This window comes from Pomacea canaliculata, linkage group LG1, assembly GCF_003073045.1.
Source record: "Pomacea canaliculata isolate SZHN2017 linkage group LG1, ASM307304v1, whole genome shotgun sequence".
Lineage (NCBI taxonomy): Eukaryota > Metazoa > Mollusca > Gastropoda > Architaenioglossa > Ampullariidae > Pomacea > Pomacea canaliculata.
Genome location: NC_037590.1, coordinates 10,766,987 through 10,783,507, shown reverse-complemented (window position 1 = coordinate 10,783,507; position 16,521 = coordinate 10,766,987).

Here is a 16,521-nt window from a genome sequence, read left to right as displayed (position 1 = left end):
AACTCTACTGGCTTCCGCTGGAGACGACAGCTTCTCGTCACGTGCAGTGTGTGGAGGGGTGAGGGACACGTGCCTTATCACAGGCTGGTGGGAGTGAGCGACTGGAGGAGGCAGAGATTGCAGGATATGCACGATGTCTTCTGCACAAAGTCTGCAAAAGGATGGAGATGTGAGAATATGGTGGGTGAGTGTAAGGGGTAAGGAGGTTGAGGCTAAGGTGCCTTGTACGCTTGTCTTCAAAGCATAGAAGGTTTGAAGCTTGTGACTGGAAAAAACTGTTACCCCTTTCCACCCTATAACCTACAGGTACTTGATTGATCAGGGAATGTTATTGGCGAGGGAACGATTGATAGGTTCTGTTCTCGATTTGCCGTGCTGTAGACACGGTTAATCACTTACTGCCCCTACTGCCACTAGGTGTGAGACCCTAAACTCTTTGTTCTTCTTGGTAGAGTGAGGTTTGCAGGCAGTCCAGTCTGTGAGATAAGTATGCGTGCAGGTAGACTATGTGTCACGTATCTACGTCCCGTACTAACACCATGTGGGGCGGTATGCAGCCCTACTGCGTCCACCTCACCTGCCCCTCCCTTCGTCGATCAAGCACTACAGAGGTGCTGCCGGACAAAGACAGTCAGACTTGCGACAGAGAGACACAGCAGGTTAAACGGTCACATTGTAACGGTGTGTACCTGTCGGTGACGTACGCTCACCTGTGCAGTATAAGGGACGTAAGTCGTCACACCAACCTTGTCGTTTAATCAACCACGTTAACCTTTCTTGCCGTGTATTTTTATTTCATTTTCTCCGGTCCTCCCCTTCTCGTCTGCTGTCAAGGCGCTGCATAGAATTATTTTCTTGTTTGGCGTGAATCTGTGAACTGAGGTTTCAAGTCCATACATCAGACATCAAGTTTGGATAATATCTTTAAGTTAGATCACAATAAGACAGTTTAGCCGCATCCAGTGAGAAATCGCCGCAGGCGAGAATGGAACTCAAGGCTCACGACTGTCACTTCATCTGTCATGTGTTGTACGCGTTCGCTAACGCGCGTGTGGTCATTTTTTTTTTTTTTTGCTTTCTTTTTTTTTTCTTTATATTCACACGTGTGCATCCATGTGGGCACCTGTGTACTTGTTTTGTTTGTTTTTGTTTTGATTTTTTGCTATTTCGCGCCTGCAGTCCTGCGAGCGACACTACAACAAAGACGAAAGTCTAGATGATGTTTATTGCTTGTCACATCATGCTGGCCTGCTGCAGCCAAAACTTTGTTTTGTTTTAATTTCAGCGACGCATTTTAATGTTTAGCAAATCAGACTTGGTTACAGTTTCACATTCGAGATTCTTGCACGCACACGTACCTATTCATACATTCACATTCAGACTTGTTTGTCCGAATGAAAAAAAGAAAATAAAGACACAAAGCAGATTTCACTTGATTAGGAGCTGTAAGTGATACATCCCACGCGAATTCTGTAAACAAAATGAAACATCCCTGGAGAAAGTAGGGAGGGGATGAGAAAAGGATGAGAGAAGGATCAAATGGCTTTACCTGTCCCATGTCTACAGTATCGTGTGGCGGGGACACGCAGTGCAAGGTGTGTGTCAGGTGTGTGTGTTTGTGTGACCAACGTCCTCATCCTTAAAGTGCACGACAGGGGACGCTACTCTCGCTGTCTTGTTTTTGTTGGCAGCCGGAGGAGCCGAGGGTGTTGAGGCATCAGTTTCGTCTTTATCACTTTCGTCGCCCGCACACCTGCTTCGTCTGCAAGCAGCTCGTCTTGAATCAAGGCTCAGCGTGCGAAGGTGAGCTGTGACTCCGGTTGTTTATCAAGTGTTGTTGTCGTTCTTGTTGACTGTTTTATCTACATTGCTGTGTTGTTGTCCCGTTGTCACCAACGTTTCGTCAATACTTTGTGATGATATGACTTGCACGTGTAATGATACTGTGACTGCCACATTTTTTCTCTGTTATAGCATCCATTATTGTCTTGCAATGACACATCGTTTACAGATAACTCTCTTGTCCGTGACTACGATGTCCTCCTCATCTTTTCTCACATTCCTTATAAATAGAAATAGCCTTATAAACATCTGGCTGCTGACAGTCCTCGCTCAGACCACATGTTTATTTAACCAACCATACAAACATCCTTCAAGTGGAGCTGCACTGTCTTCTAGCAGGACAACATCGGCATTTCTCTCATCCGCCACCAAGCAGGTGGACACGAAGACTAGCGAAGTGAGACCGGCGACATCACACAGGTGTGACCACAGACCAGTTCTTTGCTTTGCCGTTAAAGTGAGACTAAAGTGGGTAAGGGTGGGACTTTAACCGATTAAATTACCAGCCCCCCACCCGGAGACATGTGGGACTAACTGGCGCTGACAGGTGCTTTGTCACAAACTTCGCACTTGATGGTTTTACGTTGGTTTTCGGAATATTTTATCGAGCTGCGGTTTGTGTAGTTGATGCAAGGCCTTTTATTTTTTTGGGTCTGCTGTTTGTACAGCGGATTTGAAGTCTGAGTTATGTTGTACCCTGCAGGTAGGATGAAGCAGGTTTCAATACATGGTAACGACATTTTATTGACGGATCCCGCCGTCTGGGTGGTTACACGCGAGTTTAAAAACCCATCAGAAATCCGGAATCAGAATCATCGATGTTCGTGGAGCTCACAGATGTTTTAAAGTTTAGAAGACGATTAAGACAATGTTGGTGGTAAGCGGACAGGTGAGTTGTTAGATGACAGCCGAGATGGGCACCGTCCTCACAAAAAGCATGAGAGAAGTGTCCCGATAGAAGATATGAACTCAGAGCCTCTCACTTCTGTGGTGACAAGAGAGTTTTAACGACTACAGTACCGGGCGCCTCCGTCTGTGGGCGGGTCTGAGGGCAGCAGGTGAGGAACTAGACTCGTTTAACCACCCGCCCAGCTACCTACACTCCCAACCTACCGCCTACACATACCACTCACTAAGTCTCTACCCACTCAGTCGCTCTCCTCATTCTCTCTCTCTCAGTGACGACTACCTTGTGACAGTAGCGAGCAGACGACAGTCGTTCTTTACCTGCTGATGTCCGAAGGTAAGGACAGCCAGCATTATCAGATAGCAGAACACGCAAAGAGGAGATTACTAAGATTTCTTTCTCAGCCACCCACACCCAGCGCCCACTCAGCCACCCGACATCGTTTTATCTCTCACGTAGACAGGCGCCGCCATGTTGTGGTGGAGACTCTATCCTCCTCTATCTCCGCGTGTCTGAACAATTTGTTTTGCTTCTTTGCAGTGTGCAAGTATATCTGTCACCGGAAATGCGAGACACAGGTGAGTGGGCGTGTTTTTCTCCTTCTGTCGCCTTCGCTTTGTCTTATCATCAAACCTCATCTCCAAGTCATCTGGGGAAGTGTTGTATGAGGGTGCGCTCTTTCTCTCATTCTACCAGCAGCATTGAAGGAATATTTAACTTTTTGGTTGTGAAGTGGTTTAGGGTACATCAAACACTGAACACCTGTAATCTGACCTGCTTGAGGCCAGGTGATCGACTGCAGTTGCCTGTCATCGAAAGCAGCGGTGATTATCTAAACAGAGAGATGATCGATAACATCCCTTCTTCCTTCCTTTACGACGTAGTTTGGTTTTGTAAATAGCTGAATGGCCTGATATCTGATCCCCTCACCAGCAGCAGTAAACATGACAGGTTATTTATTTTTTTAACTCCGTAGTTTAGCTTTGTTTGCCCGAGTTAGAGAACAATTATTTTGCCGTAAGAGGTCGGGTTATATTCCAGAATGATTCCGGTTCCGTTTGTGAACCTCTCTAACGGCTGACATTTGTCAGACAGGTTTGTGGAGTACATCAGATGGTTTGAAGAGGAGAAATCGGTAGAGAGTGCATTTTGTTTAGGCAGACATGTCGAGCAGCCATACAGTCAGACAGAATGAGGTCTGGCACCGTAATAACTTGTCCTCCAGCCATGAGGCCTCATTTACATAGGTCAAAGACCCACTGAAAAATGTCAGCCTCTGTTGTTGCATAACATGATGGTCACCTGATGATGCGAACTCTGTGTGTGTGAGAGAAAGGGAGAATTTCTGTGCAGAGTTTCATGCAGAGTGCCAAAAGTTTGAAGCGCCATGTACTTTTATTTTCGGTAATTTCATGATCGACTATCCGCTTGAAAAATAAAAGTGCAAAGATTAAACGAAGTTTTGTAGCCCCCTTCGTGCACAGCCACACGTGGGCCAGAAACCCGAGCTTGATGACTGACACGACGATAATGAGATCAGTTGTCAGGTGGAGTAACTAACCCCGTGTGCCCGGATGTTCGTACGTCACGTGTCTGTGTGATGTCACAGTGGTTAGAAACAGGTTTCTCATGAAACCATTTCCAGAACAGTCTTATGTTGCTGTCTGGCTAACTACCAACCTTTTGCCAACGTCTGTGGTCAATCTGTTTGTTTGTTTTCTTTCTTTGCTATTTTGTGTTTTGTTTGATCTTTTGTCAGGACTTAAAAAAAATTGTTATTCTGTCTTGTTTTCTGCTTACAATTTAACACGACATACACCTGTTGCTAAAATGCTTCACGAGACAGTTTCGTTCCGTTGTGCAAACCTTGCTTCAGCCCGTGTGCCAGTAGCCTTAAGTTCAACCTTAATTACGACACAGACTGTGGAGCGTGACCATCTTGGCTAAATGTCACCATTGTATATCCACCTTAGTTTATGACAATCCATAAGCGGGACTTTATGGCGGGGACAATCCGGGGCTGGTGATAAAGTCTCCAGACAGCCTCGTGCGTTGACTCCACTGCTCGGCTTACCTGTTCGTGCGTGTGTACATTGATGAAGCATTGCCAGTGTGTACGACCATACGACGGTTTGGGTTCCATGCCCACCTGTGGTCGTCAGTGTTTTTTTGTGAGCAGTCAGGAATTTTCCTGGGTTGGCGTACACAGGTCAGGTGGGCCAGGTCCGCCATGCGCATGTTTGTGACATCATCGTGACGTATGTCGCGCCGTGCTCGGGGCTGCAGTATTCACAGGCGACACACCTGTGCAACACTTTGCAACACCGGCAAGTCGCTTCTCCGCCTACCTGGGGGGCAACCCACTGTACCCACCTCTCTCCCCCCACTTCACAAGGCTTCGCCAGCTTTTGTCAGCTGTTCTGTCGTAGAGAATACCGCGCTGGTCCCGGGGTACTGGGCCAAGTCGCGGTCGCCCTTGACAACCTTATCAGCCCAGTCCCCTCGGGCCACCCTCGTCGCCATGAGAAGCTGAGAGGACGGCGCACGCTGAGCGGTGAGGATCTGTGCTAATGAAGTGAGCGACCGTTATTTTCGGTCCATTCGTCAAAAATATTGTGCTTAGTCCACTGACCTATAGACCTGGCGAGGTAGGCGGCGCCTGTCGTGTGACGAAGACCACCGAAGCGCGACCGGAATAGCAGCGGAAGACCTTTGCTAAAGTGACACAGTGTGCCAGTGGTTTACCTGGCTGAGGTGACGTGCACAGAAAATCCATTTATGCACACCTGTGAGTGGAGCGACCATTTCGCGTGCTGTGAAGTTGACCTGAGAGGTGACGGTCCAGCGGGTGGTTCTGAGACTTCTGAATACCTGTGCCAGGTGAGTGCTGTGTAAACAGCAGGATTTACTTCGGTGTTTGTGTAGGTGATAGTGGGACAAAGGTGTATACCTCAGGACATCTACCTTACCCATTGAGGAGCGAGTGAGGGGGCAAAAGGTGATTTTCGTCGCGTCAAACCTGTTGGACGTTAGTGCCGGGTATCAGTGCCTGGCAATCTTTTCTTGTCATCGGAATATACACCAGGTGTTGCCAAAGGGTTTTGTTCACTATTTGTAAAGAAAAACAGATCCGTCAACCTTGACCTCAACTTCCCTCAACGTCGCGCCCTTTGGAAGACGACGCGCGCGCGAAAGAGAGAGAGACTGCGGTAGTGGGACAGGAGACGAGGAGAGAACAAATACAACGACAACGACTGGTGCGACACAAGTCAGTTACTGGCGAGCGCGTGGAGGGCAAGGCAAGTGCACTCGCTCCTCCTGTCCTGGTAAAAGGTGTGTGCTGAACTTGTCAGGTGTGTTGAGAGCTGAAAGCACAGCGACCGTGCTGCTGGCGACCCTCCGTCTCCTCCTACCTGTCCGCACGGGTGCAGAGTGATTGTGTACCTGGCAGCGCGCTTTGGATAGTCGGAGCGCCGCACACCTGATGCGCTGTATGCACAAGTAGGTCTGAGAGAGAGAGAGGACACGAGTGTGAGCTTGTTGCTGTCTTGTCCTGTTGCTTGTCACACCATGTGATGTCACGCCATTTTATTCCTCCATACCCGTCACGCCATCTTATACATGCATGCGTGGGCGAGGGTATTTCCCTCTCTCTCTGTGGGTGTGGGTGTGTGAGTGAGATCTTTGTTATGTGTGTGGTGATGGTGGAGTGGGGACTCACATCGTGAAATCTGCTTGCTGTTTCATCTTTTTTTTCGCTATTATCTGTTAGTTTTTTTCACCCACCCAGCGAGCTGCGACTTCTCCATGTTTGTCAATGAGGCACTGAAGCAAGAATTTATTTGCGTGTGCGAGTGTGTGTATGCTTTTACAAGTATGTATGTGTACACTCGCACCTTGATTCACGTTTTCTTGTATTCCCTTATTTGGAGCCCAGCAAGTGTCGGATGATGCAATGCTCCATTTTCATCCCTTGTAGCTTCCCGCAGGTGATGTGTCCTTTGATGATGCAGGTACAGGTAACGGCATGTTGCAATGTGTGACTGTTTATAATACGAGTCATATAAACATAGTATAGCAAACATTCTCACTTTTGACATTATGCGACCAGTTAGAAGCATTTCTACAGACTGATTGTATGTTTTCTTCATCCTTGTATGTTGTGAGAATAACCTGAAAATCAACTTTCACTTTCTAGAACAAAGTGTTGTGTAAAATATAGTCTGTGCCAAGTGGAATTTTCTCTTATCCAGAGCTCAGAATGTTCTTGACATTGACCTTACCCCTTGTCTAATGATCTTTCCTTCATCTCTACCACCCTCGTTGCCATCATCATCATCACCACCACCACCACCACACAGCAGCATGGCGTTCATATTGTGCACATCGTGCATACTTGATGTCGAGGGACTTACCCTGAATAAAATAAGTGGAAACAGGTGGTGCTAAGAAAGCAATCTCGAGCTGAAGAAATAAAAAACAAATAAATAAAAAAAGGTGAAGATAACAACGGAGAAGTGTAGTGTGGACCACTTCACGCCCAGCCCTTGTTGTGATGTTTGTCTGAAGCTGTTGGTGCTGATGTAGTGTATATCAGTGTGGCTCACTATAGTCTGGGCTTGCATACTCCTCTGATGTCAGATTATATTTCTCAGATGCGCTCGGTATTATGCAGGTTCATTAATTTCCTCTGATGTCGACGCTCGTGCACAGTATGGTGGACTGCTGATGTAGGGAACAGGGGGGACCCCCAACTGCCACAGCTGCTGCAGCTTTTCTCGACAGTTTTAGAGGTTAGACACTAGCAGTGACTTTGTTAGACAGAGGTTAGACACTAGGTGATCATGGTGGAGGATTTGTGCTCAGTACAACTTGCTAGGACGAGCCTGGCATCCTGTACTCGCCCTTCTCTTGTCCTTTGTAATGTGTGGTCTTGATATTGTGTCTCCTTCACGCCCTCCTCCCTCCTCGCTCCCTCCTCGCCCTCGCTCCCTCCACATTGCTTCATACTCTCAGTTGAATTATACAGCCCACTGTCCCTGAAGATTCCAAAATGTGACGGGTTGTGATGTACATGTCTAAAAAAATGTGATGGCATGTCTGATAAAAGCAAGTTTGCGCATGCGTGTGTGTTTATGTGTATGTGCACGTGCCTTTGCCTGCATAAAAAAACTGTCATGTTGGGTGGGCGCACCTAGCACTGATTCACACTCATCTCTCCCTCATTCAGCCCCAAAACTATAGCCCGAACACGATGTTTAGCGAAATTCATACCGGCTGAGTAACTATGACGACACAAGTGTTTTGCTGGCGAGATCGCTGTGTCAGCAGACTGTTTATAACGGACAGACCCTCCGGCTTCCCTCCGTTAATTATTCATGCGCTTGAAGACAGACAACAACAATAGTGGTGTACTCTGGCCACGCCTCTTGTCGGCTGGCTTAGTAGTTTACTTCCATCTTCTCCCATAATTTCTTGTCCGTGCAGATGGTCCTCCCTGGTACAGTCTACCCACATGCGGGTGTTGATTTAATCCGATTTCAGCAAATACATCCGTTGCTGAGTTTTATACCCGCATTATGCGACTTTGATTAGTGTTGACAAATATTTACACAAATATTTCGGATACACAGTGTCGTTCAGTGAAGTAGTTTGTGCAGGTAGCAGACTTTCAAAAACAGAGTTTTGTTCAGTAAATTAATTGTTTGTAAGTGCAAGGTAGATAATCCATCCTTGACATTGTGAAATCAGACTGTTGAACACTTGTGAACACACACACACTTGTCTGAGGACAGACATGCAACAGACTTTCTCTCGCTGCAGTCACCTGCGATGATGGAGTCGGAGGAGGAGGAGGGGGAGCTTGGCTGCCGTGGCATGACTCACGGGAATCTGAGTGCTCTCCCATTCATCGGGGCACAATCACGTGGCAGATGATCAGGCGCCGCGGTGTCCTTGTGTCATGAGCTCGGTGATCGATAAGCAGGTCACTAAAGTGCCCGGTCATCGATTGACCGCTGGAGACTGTGTACCCACCATGCAGGGGAGGGGGAGGATGGGGATGTCCGGGGTGGGTGGGGTTAGGACAGTGGGGGCCAACGGTCAGCCTGATGAATGACTGCTGGATGCTTCACTGGAGCCACCCGCTGCCACCAAACATTAAGGACAAAGTTTTATTTGTTTTGTTTCCTTCTTTTGAGAGTCACTTGTTTGTCTTCTTAATCGCCGTTTTTGTTTGTTTATTTGTTTATTGACAAAACAATTTAACAGCTGCAACAAATAAATCGCACAACAACACCAAGCCCACAAAACAAAAATCGAACCAGCGCCGGTTAGACGAGTTTTCCAATCTCGATTTCCAATCATAAACGCCACCATAAAGCCATTCATCCACTTAAAAATTATTTTTTACATTTAATATTTAGAAGGAGGTGGGTTTGCTCATCAGACCTGGTTCTCCGTTGTCCTAAATGATAAAACCTCTGTAGAGTATTATGGTCTCAGAGGGAGCTGGGTGAAGGGTGCAGGGTGAGAGGTCACGCTATTTTGTCCGTGACGCGGAACTGATTATTGGGAAGTCCTTGACGAGGGGAAAAGTTCGAAAGGATGGAAAGAGGAAATCAATGAAGTACCTCCCATGCTACCCCCACCCCACACCCCAACAATCATCCTCAACCTGATTAACCTGCTTGGTGGCGCTAATGACCGAGGACTTGAGGGTCAGATGCGTATCTGTGTTTCAGGGTGGAAGGAAAATTGTGGACAAAAACTGGACAAAATTATTCCTTTGATTGAGAAGTGCGTGGTTGGTGCCACATGCCCGCAGGGACCGGGTGGTTAGAAATTAAGAGTCTATTATGGCGTCATAGAAGAGGGACTTCACTGACGGGTAAAGAGATCGCGGGGATAAGCACTCCCCAGAGCTACCCGGCAAAGGCCGTACACAGGTTTCTGGTCTTTTCTTCGTTCCATTAATCACTGTAACTACCCTGGGTCTGATGAGTGATGAACCTTCTCTCCCCGCTACTCCAGTGATGAAACTGAGAATTGGAACAGATGCGTGTGTTTGTGTGGCTTGACATTAGCACTTCTCATCCACCCTCTTCCAATCCCGATACTCATTCACGAAAAAAAAAAAATTAAAAAAATAAAAACATCGCCAAACGTACCCGGAGTTGGATGGTTGAACGGTTTCTTCGACAGGAAGTGTTGTATGGAAGAAAGAGTGAATAAGGGGGAGGGAAGTGTTACATAGGGACAAAAGCCGTTGAAAAGACGGAGATGAGGTCTGACCTCGTGACCTCACGTTGTCGCTGTTTCAGAGGCACGCGGTGTGCCGCTGCGCCGGAGTGTAGCGGGTGTGTAGACGGAGTTGCCTCCCTTGACACGGAGGGGGAGCGAGAGGCCGGGGCTTCCTCTCTTTTACTCGTAAAACTTCTTGTGGTCGTTTCTGTCAGAATTCTCAGATGGTGATGAAAATTTACTTCTCACTTCATCAAGCTCTGTCTCCCGTGGAGGAGAGTGTCTGTCAGCGGCCTCTCACTTCCACATCAATCGCTCAGCCTCACTCGTAAATGTCAGCAAGCTCTCCAACACTTGCTAACCAAGGCTGCAACATGCTGCTGGTATATTTTATTATTGTTTTATTTGTGCAAACTGATGTTAATATTTCAAAAAAACTTTACTCCCTAATTTTGACAGAAATTCTGAAACTGTGGTAAGAACTGTGAGATGAATACTTATCACCATTTGGTTACTTCTCTAAGGTCTTTCCATGTGCCACCTTATTTCTGGCCGTGTGTTTGGCAGGGTAGACTTAATGGCAGCTCCACTTAAAGAAACCAGCTACCTCCCACTCACCCAAAAGAAGTGCCGATGCTTTGTGGTCTCATTAAATGCTCTTCTGTCCTCTGTCTTCTTGTACACTGTTCATGCATCCACTTGACTATTTATGTTATGGGGTTTGTATGTTGTTTCAACATGCTTCTCTCTGTGTGTGTATGTGTGACATGCGCTCGTGAGATTAACAGCACGAGAATACAGTTTTAGAAGCTAATAATTAAAGTGTCATGGAGTGCACAGTTTCTGTAGCTGGAATGTAAGTGAAGAGCTGTGCGCCTGTGTAATTCAGGAAGATCGCATTCCTTTCTTAATTGCATCGGGACTACAGCACACACTCGGCGCTTAATTAACAACTTTTTCACTGGTGTTGCTGTTCCCACTGCAGCATTTTTCAAGCAGTCGACTGTCATTATTTGAGTTTTTTTTTTTAACCTGCTACTGTGCTACCCTAACATGCTGATGGTTGCCTCCAGTATTTCAGTTCGGAAATTCTTGTACAGAATCTCAGTGACTGTAAAACTAACCTAATGATCTACTACGAGAATTCGGCTATTTTTCAGTGATTGTTTGTGAGACCAGCATCCATTATTATTATGTTTGTGTGTTTTTGTTTATAGTAAAGCGCTTTTAGCCCGCCTTTAAAGACCAACCTGAACGGTTTGCGTTTTTTCAGATATCAGTAGATGTAGGCGATATAAACCTGACCTGTAATATTCAGCCTGCTAAACCCATCCGTTAATTAATTATCCGCTACGATTCGCACCTGCGATTAACGAGCGCCGTAACAGTGTACTACGTCACGTTGGTGCACCATTCACAACATTGCCAGCAGTCAACACCAATCAGAGAAAGAGAGAGAGAAAAAAAAGACAGACAGCTTTGGATTATTATCGGGTGCTGACAGTCTACATTTCTCGTGGTTCTGAAAAAAAAAACTGCTTTAGCACGAGAAATGCAGACTCAACGTCTGAATCCTCCGAGCTGTCGCTGTGATTGGTGTCGACGGCTGGCAGTGTTGTGAATGATGTACCAACGTGACGTAGTACACCGTTAGCGTGACGTAGTACACTGTTAGCGTGACGTAGTACACTGTTAGCAGCGCTCGTTGATCGCAGGTACGAATCGTGCACTTTGTTAGCGGGTCATTTATTAACGGATGTGTTTAGGAGGCTGAATGTTAGTAATCATCATCTGTTCACTTGTCATTGCTAATCTGCGCAGTGAGTGCGATTTATCGTGGTCATGGTGATGCGCATCACAAATAGCCATTATTATTATTTAATACAAATACCCATTATCATTATTTAACTGCTATCTATACAGATTACCAACACTAGACTGTAAATGCTGTTTCATTGTCTGCGAATGGAAGCTATTCAGGGAAGGCTGGAAAACAACAGTTGTTAATTTGTGGTTCAGTTCAGCGGACCTGACGTTTGTAGCTTGTTTATTGGCCATTCCACCCTCCCTACCTGTCTGATTCCCCCTGAAGTCTCCCCACCCCCGCATTATCTTGTTTAGCTTATCTCCCTGTTAATATTTTACAGCCAGTTGTTTGAAGTTGCCCCATCTCGGGCTTCTTGCTTGCCGATTAATAAAGGCGGGTTCCTCATCAGGGTCAGCTGGTGACTCACCCGAGTCCTGGGTTAACCTCAGAGCCGAGTGCCGGGCACACAGGGAGGGAAGGTGTTTTAGCAAGGGAGATCAGCGCCAAGTGTTTTCCAAACTGCGTCCTTCCTGCAGGAGGGTTTGCTGTCACTGTGGATTCTGACCTCCTGTTTGCCAGCCTCGCTTTGAATCACACGGAGTGAGGTCAGCATGACCCACCTGGGTTTTTTTTTCCGCAGGTTTTTTTTTTTAAGTTTTTTTTTTTGTTTGTTTATTTTTTTTTTGTTGGTTGCTGTAATTGTATTCTTTTTTTCATTTGTTTTGTATGTCACATTGAAAAGTATCACCTTGTCTCGTGGTCAGCGTGCTCAACTGTAAAGCAGAAGGTGGGTAGTTCGAGGCCTGGTCAAGCTTCCATTACCCACATTTTTTTATGCATGAAGGGAGGGGTAGGCGTCGTGCTCTAGACACTGTAAGTTGACTCCCTTCCTCCTCCTTGCCACCTGCCCGCTGTGGTAGACTTTAACCTGTTACTGTAATTTACAGTGTGACGTCACGTGACATGTCATATGTCATTTCGGTAAAAGCCGAGTATAAGAGTGAAAAACATCTCCGCAGGTAATTCATATTTAAAACCTTGCCACAAGTGTGTTGTATTGACGTAATAAATAATTAATGCGAGGAAGAAGATATCGTTTTCGTGCAAATTAGTTGAGGTCCTTCGACGACATCGATCGACAGTTGAGAGGAGGAATGGTTGCGGTCCCTGAAAACTGCCAGCGGTCTGCTAAATGATATTCGAGTGGAGCCACACTTTGCATCACTAATTTGTCCGGTCACTTAGGGCCTTCCAGAGAGGAATTCGCAAACCGCCAACGGTCAGCCATCCATTGTCATTCTCTTTGCCTTGGAGAGAGAGACTTAGCCGCGGGTGGAGGACAAAGAGTATTTTCCTTCCATCGTCTTCATTGGCATTATTGGTTCGGATTTCTGAAGGTCTCGTGTTCTTATGATAATAGGGTTTGGGAAGTTTTTTGTATATTTTTAGACAAGCGGGTGGATATTGCAGAATGAAAGCCGCGCACGAGTCAAGCGCCGGTCGTGTGATCCGTGTTCAGTCGGGAGGGGATTGATTTCCCGAAGCAGGTTTATGGTACCAGACTCCCCTCTGGTGTTGCGGTTGGATGCACAGCAATGTTGTGGACCTCCCGACGCTGCCAACAACTGGATTCTATCAAGTCCGAGAAGTCGGAGGGTCACGGGGTCGAACTGTTTCGCCGGCATCCGAGGACTAGACGAGGCGGAGGAAAACATCGCAGTTTCAGTTGACGAAGTTTGTTTCTCGCTATGCCGCCTGCCAGCTGTGTATGCTGGTGGGATAGCTGGGGAGGGTGAGGATGTGGGACAATCACAACCCTCCCCCACATGTCCCTACACCCTACACAACCAGCTGCCTTTCATTTCGCACCAACGAGGTCGTCAGCTGTAGTCGCCGTGGTTGCCATCTCGGCAGCTAAGCCGTTAAATATTTTGCGCAGCATCCTCTTTCACAGATTCCTTTTGTTCTTGTCTTGTGCCAGGCAGGAAACATCAGGGCGCATGCGTGTGTGTGTGGTTTATGAGTGTGTGTGTGAGAGAGAGAGGTGGGGACGGGGTACAACATGTTGCAAGATGCTGCACCGTGCAGTATGCGTGCCGCGGCCTACCTTACCCTAGCTGCAGTCATCCCTGGTCTTGCAGCAGGGTAACGGTTAGTGGGGAAGCATGGGTGCTGGGGGTGGGGTGGATAGAACGAACTAAACTTAACGGGACCTGCCGGCGTGCCAGTGGCGCGTGAGGTTTAAGGGTACCGGTGTGGTGTTGGGGGGAATTTGATGAGGTGGGGAATGGGGGTGGTGTAGAGAGAAAGGTAAAGAGAAAGAAGCGGGAAGCCATCTACAAGCAGGTGAGACGGCAAAAGTCTGGCAGAGCACGGAGAAGAGGAAAGCGAAAGTACCCTGGTGTACCCGCCTACTCGTTGTAGAGCGGCGGGTGGTTGGGGCCGCCTCGCGTCTCTCGAGCTCGTGGCCATGTGGCGGCGCGCGGCTTATACCTGGACCTGACGTCACGTGAGCTGCACTCGGTCAGCTTCCCTCTTACCTTCCTGTCCTGCTCCAGCTCCGTCCTGCAGGCAGACCCACCCTCTTTTCGGCTACTCCGAGATTTGTCTCCCCCCTACCACCACGATCCTCCCCCCTCCCCTCACCCATAGGGGAGGAGCTCTTTTATCGTGGTCCTCCACCCCTCGCTACTGTTCCCCCAGACTTGCATCATACTCTCTCGATCAGTGGGCACGTGCCGTGTTGTCTGCTGTTTATCACTGCCAGTGTTGGCTATTAATACCCCGCCAGCTCATCATTAGCCCCGCTGCTGCCTGCTCCTTCACAACGCTGCCGATACCGCCACGGTGCTTCACTAGCTACCCCAGTACCCCGCTTAGAAAGGGTGGCCTGCCTCTTCCTCCCTCCCCTCCTTCTCCTTCGTCCGCGGGTGCGTACGTTAGTTTGATAATCGTGCAACTGCCGCACGAGCTGGCTTTCTTCTCCCAAACAGCTCTTCTTGGATAAATATCTTCGCGGATTTTTATCGCGCGGCCATCAGCAACGGTGACCTCTGACTGCTGTCTTCTGGAAGGTGGGACCTTAAAGACTTGTCTACCTGCCTGTCTGTCTCCTGTGAGCTCGACACCTGCATTGACTTCCTGCCGAGACTGTCCTACAAACTTCTCTTCACCCACAATTACCTGGTGGAGGACGAATCCTTTGCCCGCCTCGACACCGCTGGCATCAGCTGTTGACCTCCATTCCCTCCGCTGCCAACGACACACTTTATTACGGATACACCCACCACGACTACCACCGCCGGCCGTGGGTGAGCCAGTGACCTTCTAGCAGAGCGGAAACCGCCGCTTACGTCGGCGATTATTTTGTCAGACATCCATTGAGTCATGTTTTGAGATCCGCTCGTCGTGACCCCAGGGGTCGCAACCTGGCGCATCCCGATCCCTATCCAGAAGCGGGAAGGCAAGGTGTCCTTTGTCGCTTGCTTTGCAGGCTTTCATTCCCTCCCCCCCACTGGGAGGCGATTATTGCACTGCGGTGACACTTGGTGATAACATAGTCGCCAGCCCTCGCGCCAACGATGCCAATGTCTGTTGATAAGACTGACCGCATCCTCAGTCTCCCAAAAGCTCCTCGCCAGACCTTCTCGTTCTCTCCTCTTTGCCTGCTGCTGCTGTGTGTGGCAAGCGCAGGTGGAACAGGTGCTTCATGAGATATGAGTAGAACGTAGGTCGGGAATTTCTTACCTTGTTAATCTCTCACGAAGCTTATGATTTATTTCCTCTAAACCTTCAGGTAGGAGATGCCGGGTCGCGAGAAAAAGGATAAAATCTCTTTCTTTTCAAGAAGATGGTGGCATAGTTTTGTACAGAGTATAGATATTATCGTGCTTCATTTTTAAATCGAAACATAGTAGATGACATGGTAGATAAACTTGCAGAAAGGGTCACCAAAACACCAGCACAAGTTTCAAGTTACCTGAGATTGCGCTAGAAGGATTCAGAAGGATTGAAGCCAACTGACTCACCTTGTGTTTGTTGAGCGACAGGTGTGAGACGAGCCTACCCACTGAAAATCAATCACCGGTCGCTTTCTTGTGTTGGGTGTCCCTTGTGATCATGTCCAGCGTCTCCTGTCTCTCAACACACCTTTAACTTTTATTTATGCACCCGTCTCATGCCAGCGTACTCAGGATCAAAGCACCAGCTTTGCAATTCAGGGTGGAAGAGGTGCACGCACCGTGGTGCAGGATTTCACGGGTGTGTTTGAGTTAGAGGGCTGAGTGGAGGAGACTTTTTCGCTGCCCGGCCCCGCCACCCGATCAAGGACAGCCTGTAGTCGCTGGTTTGCTTACACCTCACCTCACCCGGGATCCGGTAGTTCATGAGGCGACCCGTGGGTGGAAGAGCAGGAGACGCGCCATGACACGGGTGTGACAAAGGAGAAGGTGGGCAAGTCATGCTCAAGTTCGTGCAGACCAAACCGCCCCGCGGCAGGTCGTGGTCAGGCGGCAGTCTGGACCGCTCCTCGTCCCCCAGACACCGCGACCGTACCTCGCCTTTCTCCTCCGCCACCGTGGACAGGGACATGACAGGCAGCGAGTCTGGGTCAAAGGTCAGAAGCGGCAGCAAAGGAGCGTGACATAGGTCGGGCCACGCGCTCCCCAGGCCGGGAGCCTCCCTTGGCTCCCCCTTCTTGGAAAGGAGCTGCCTGGTTTCCGTG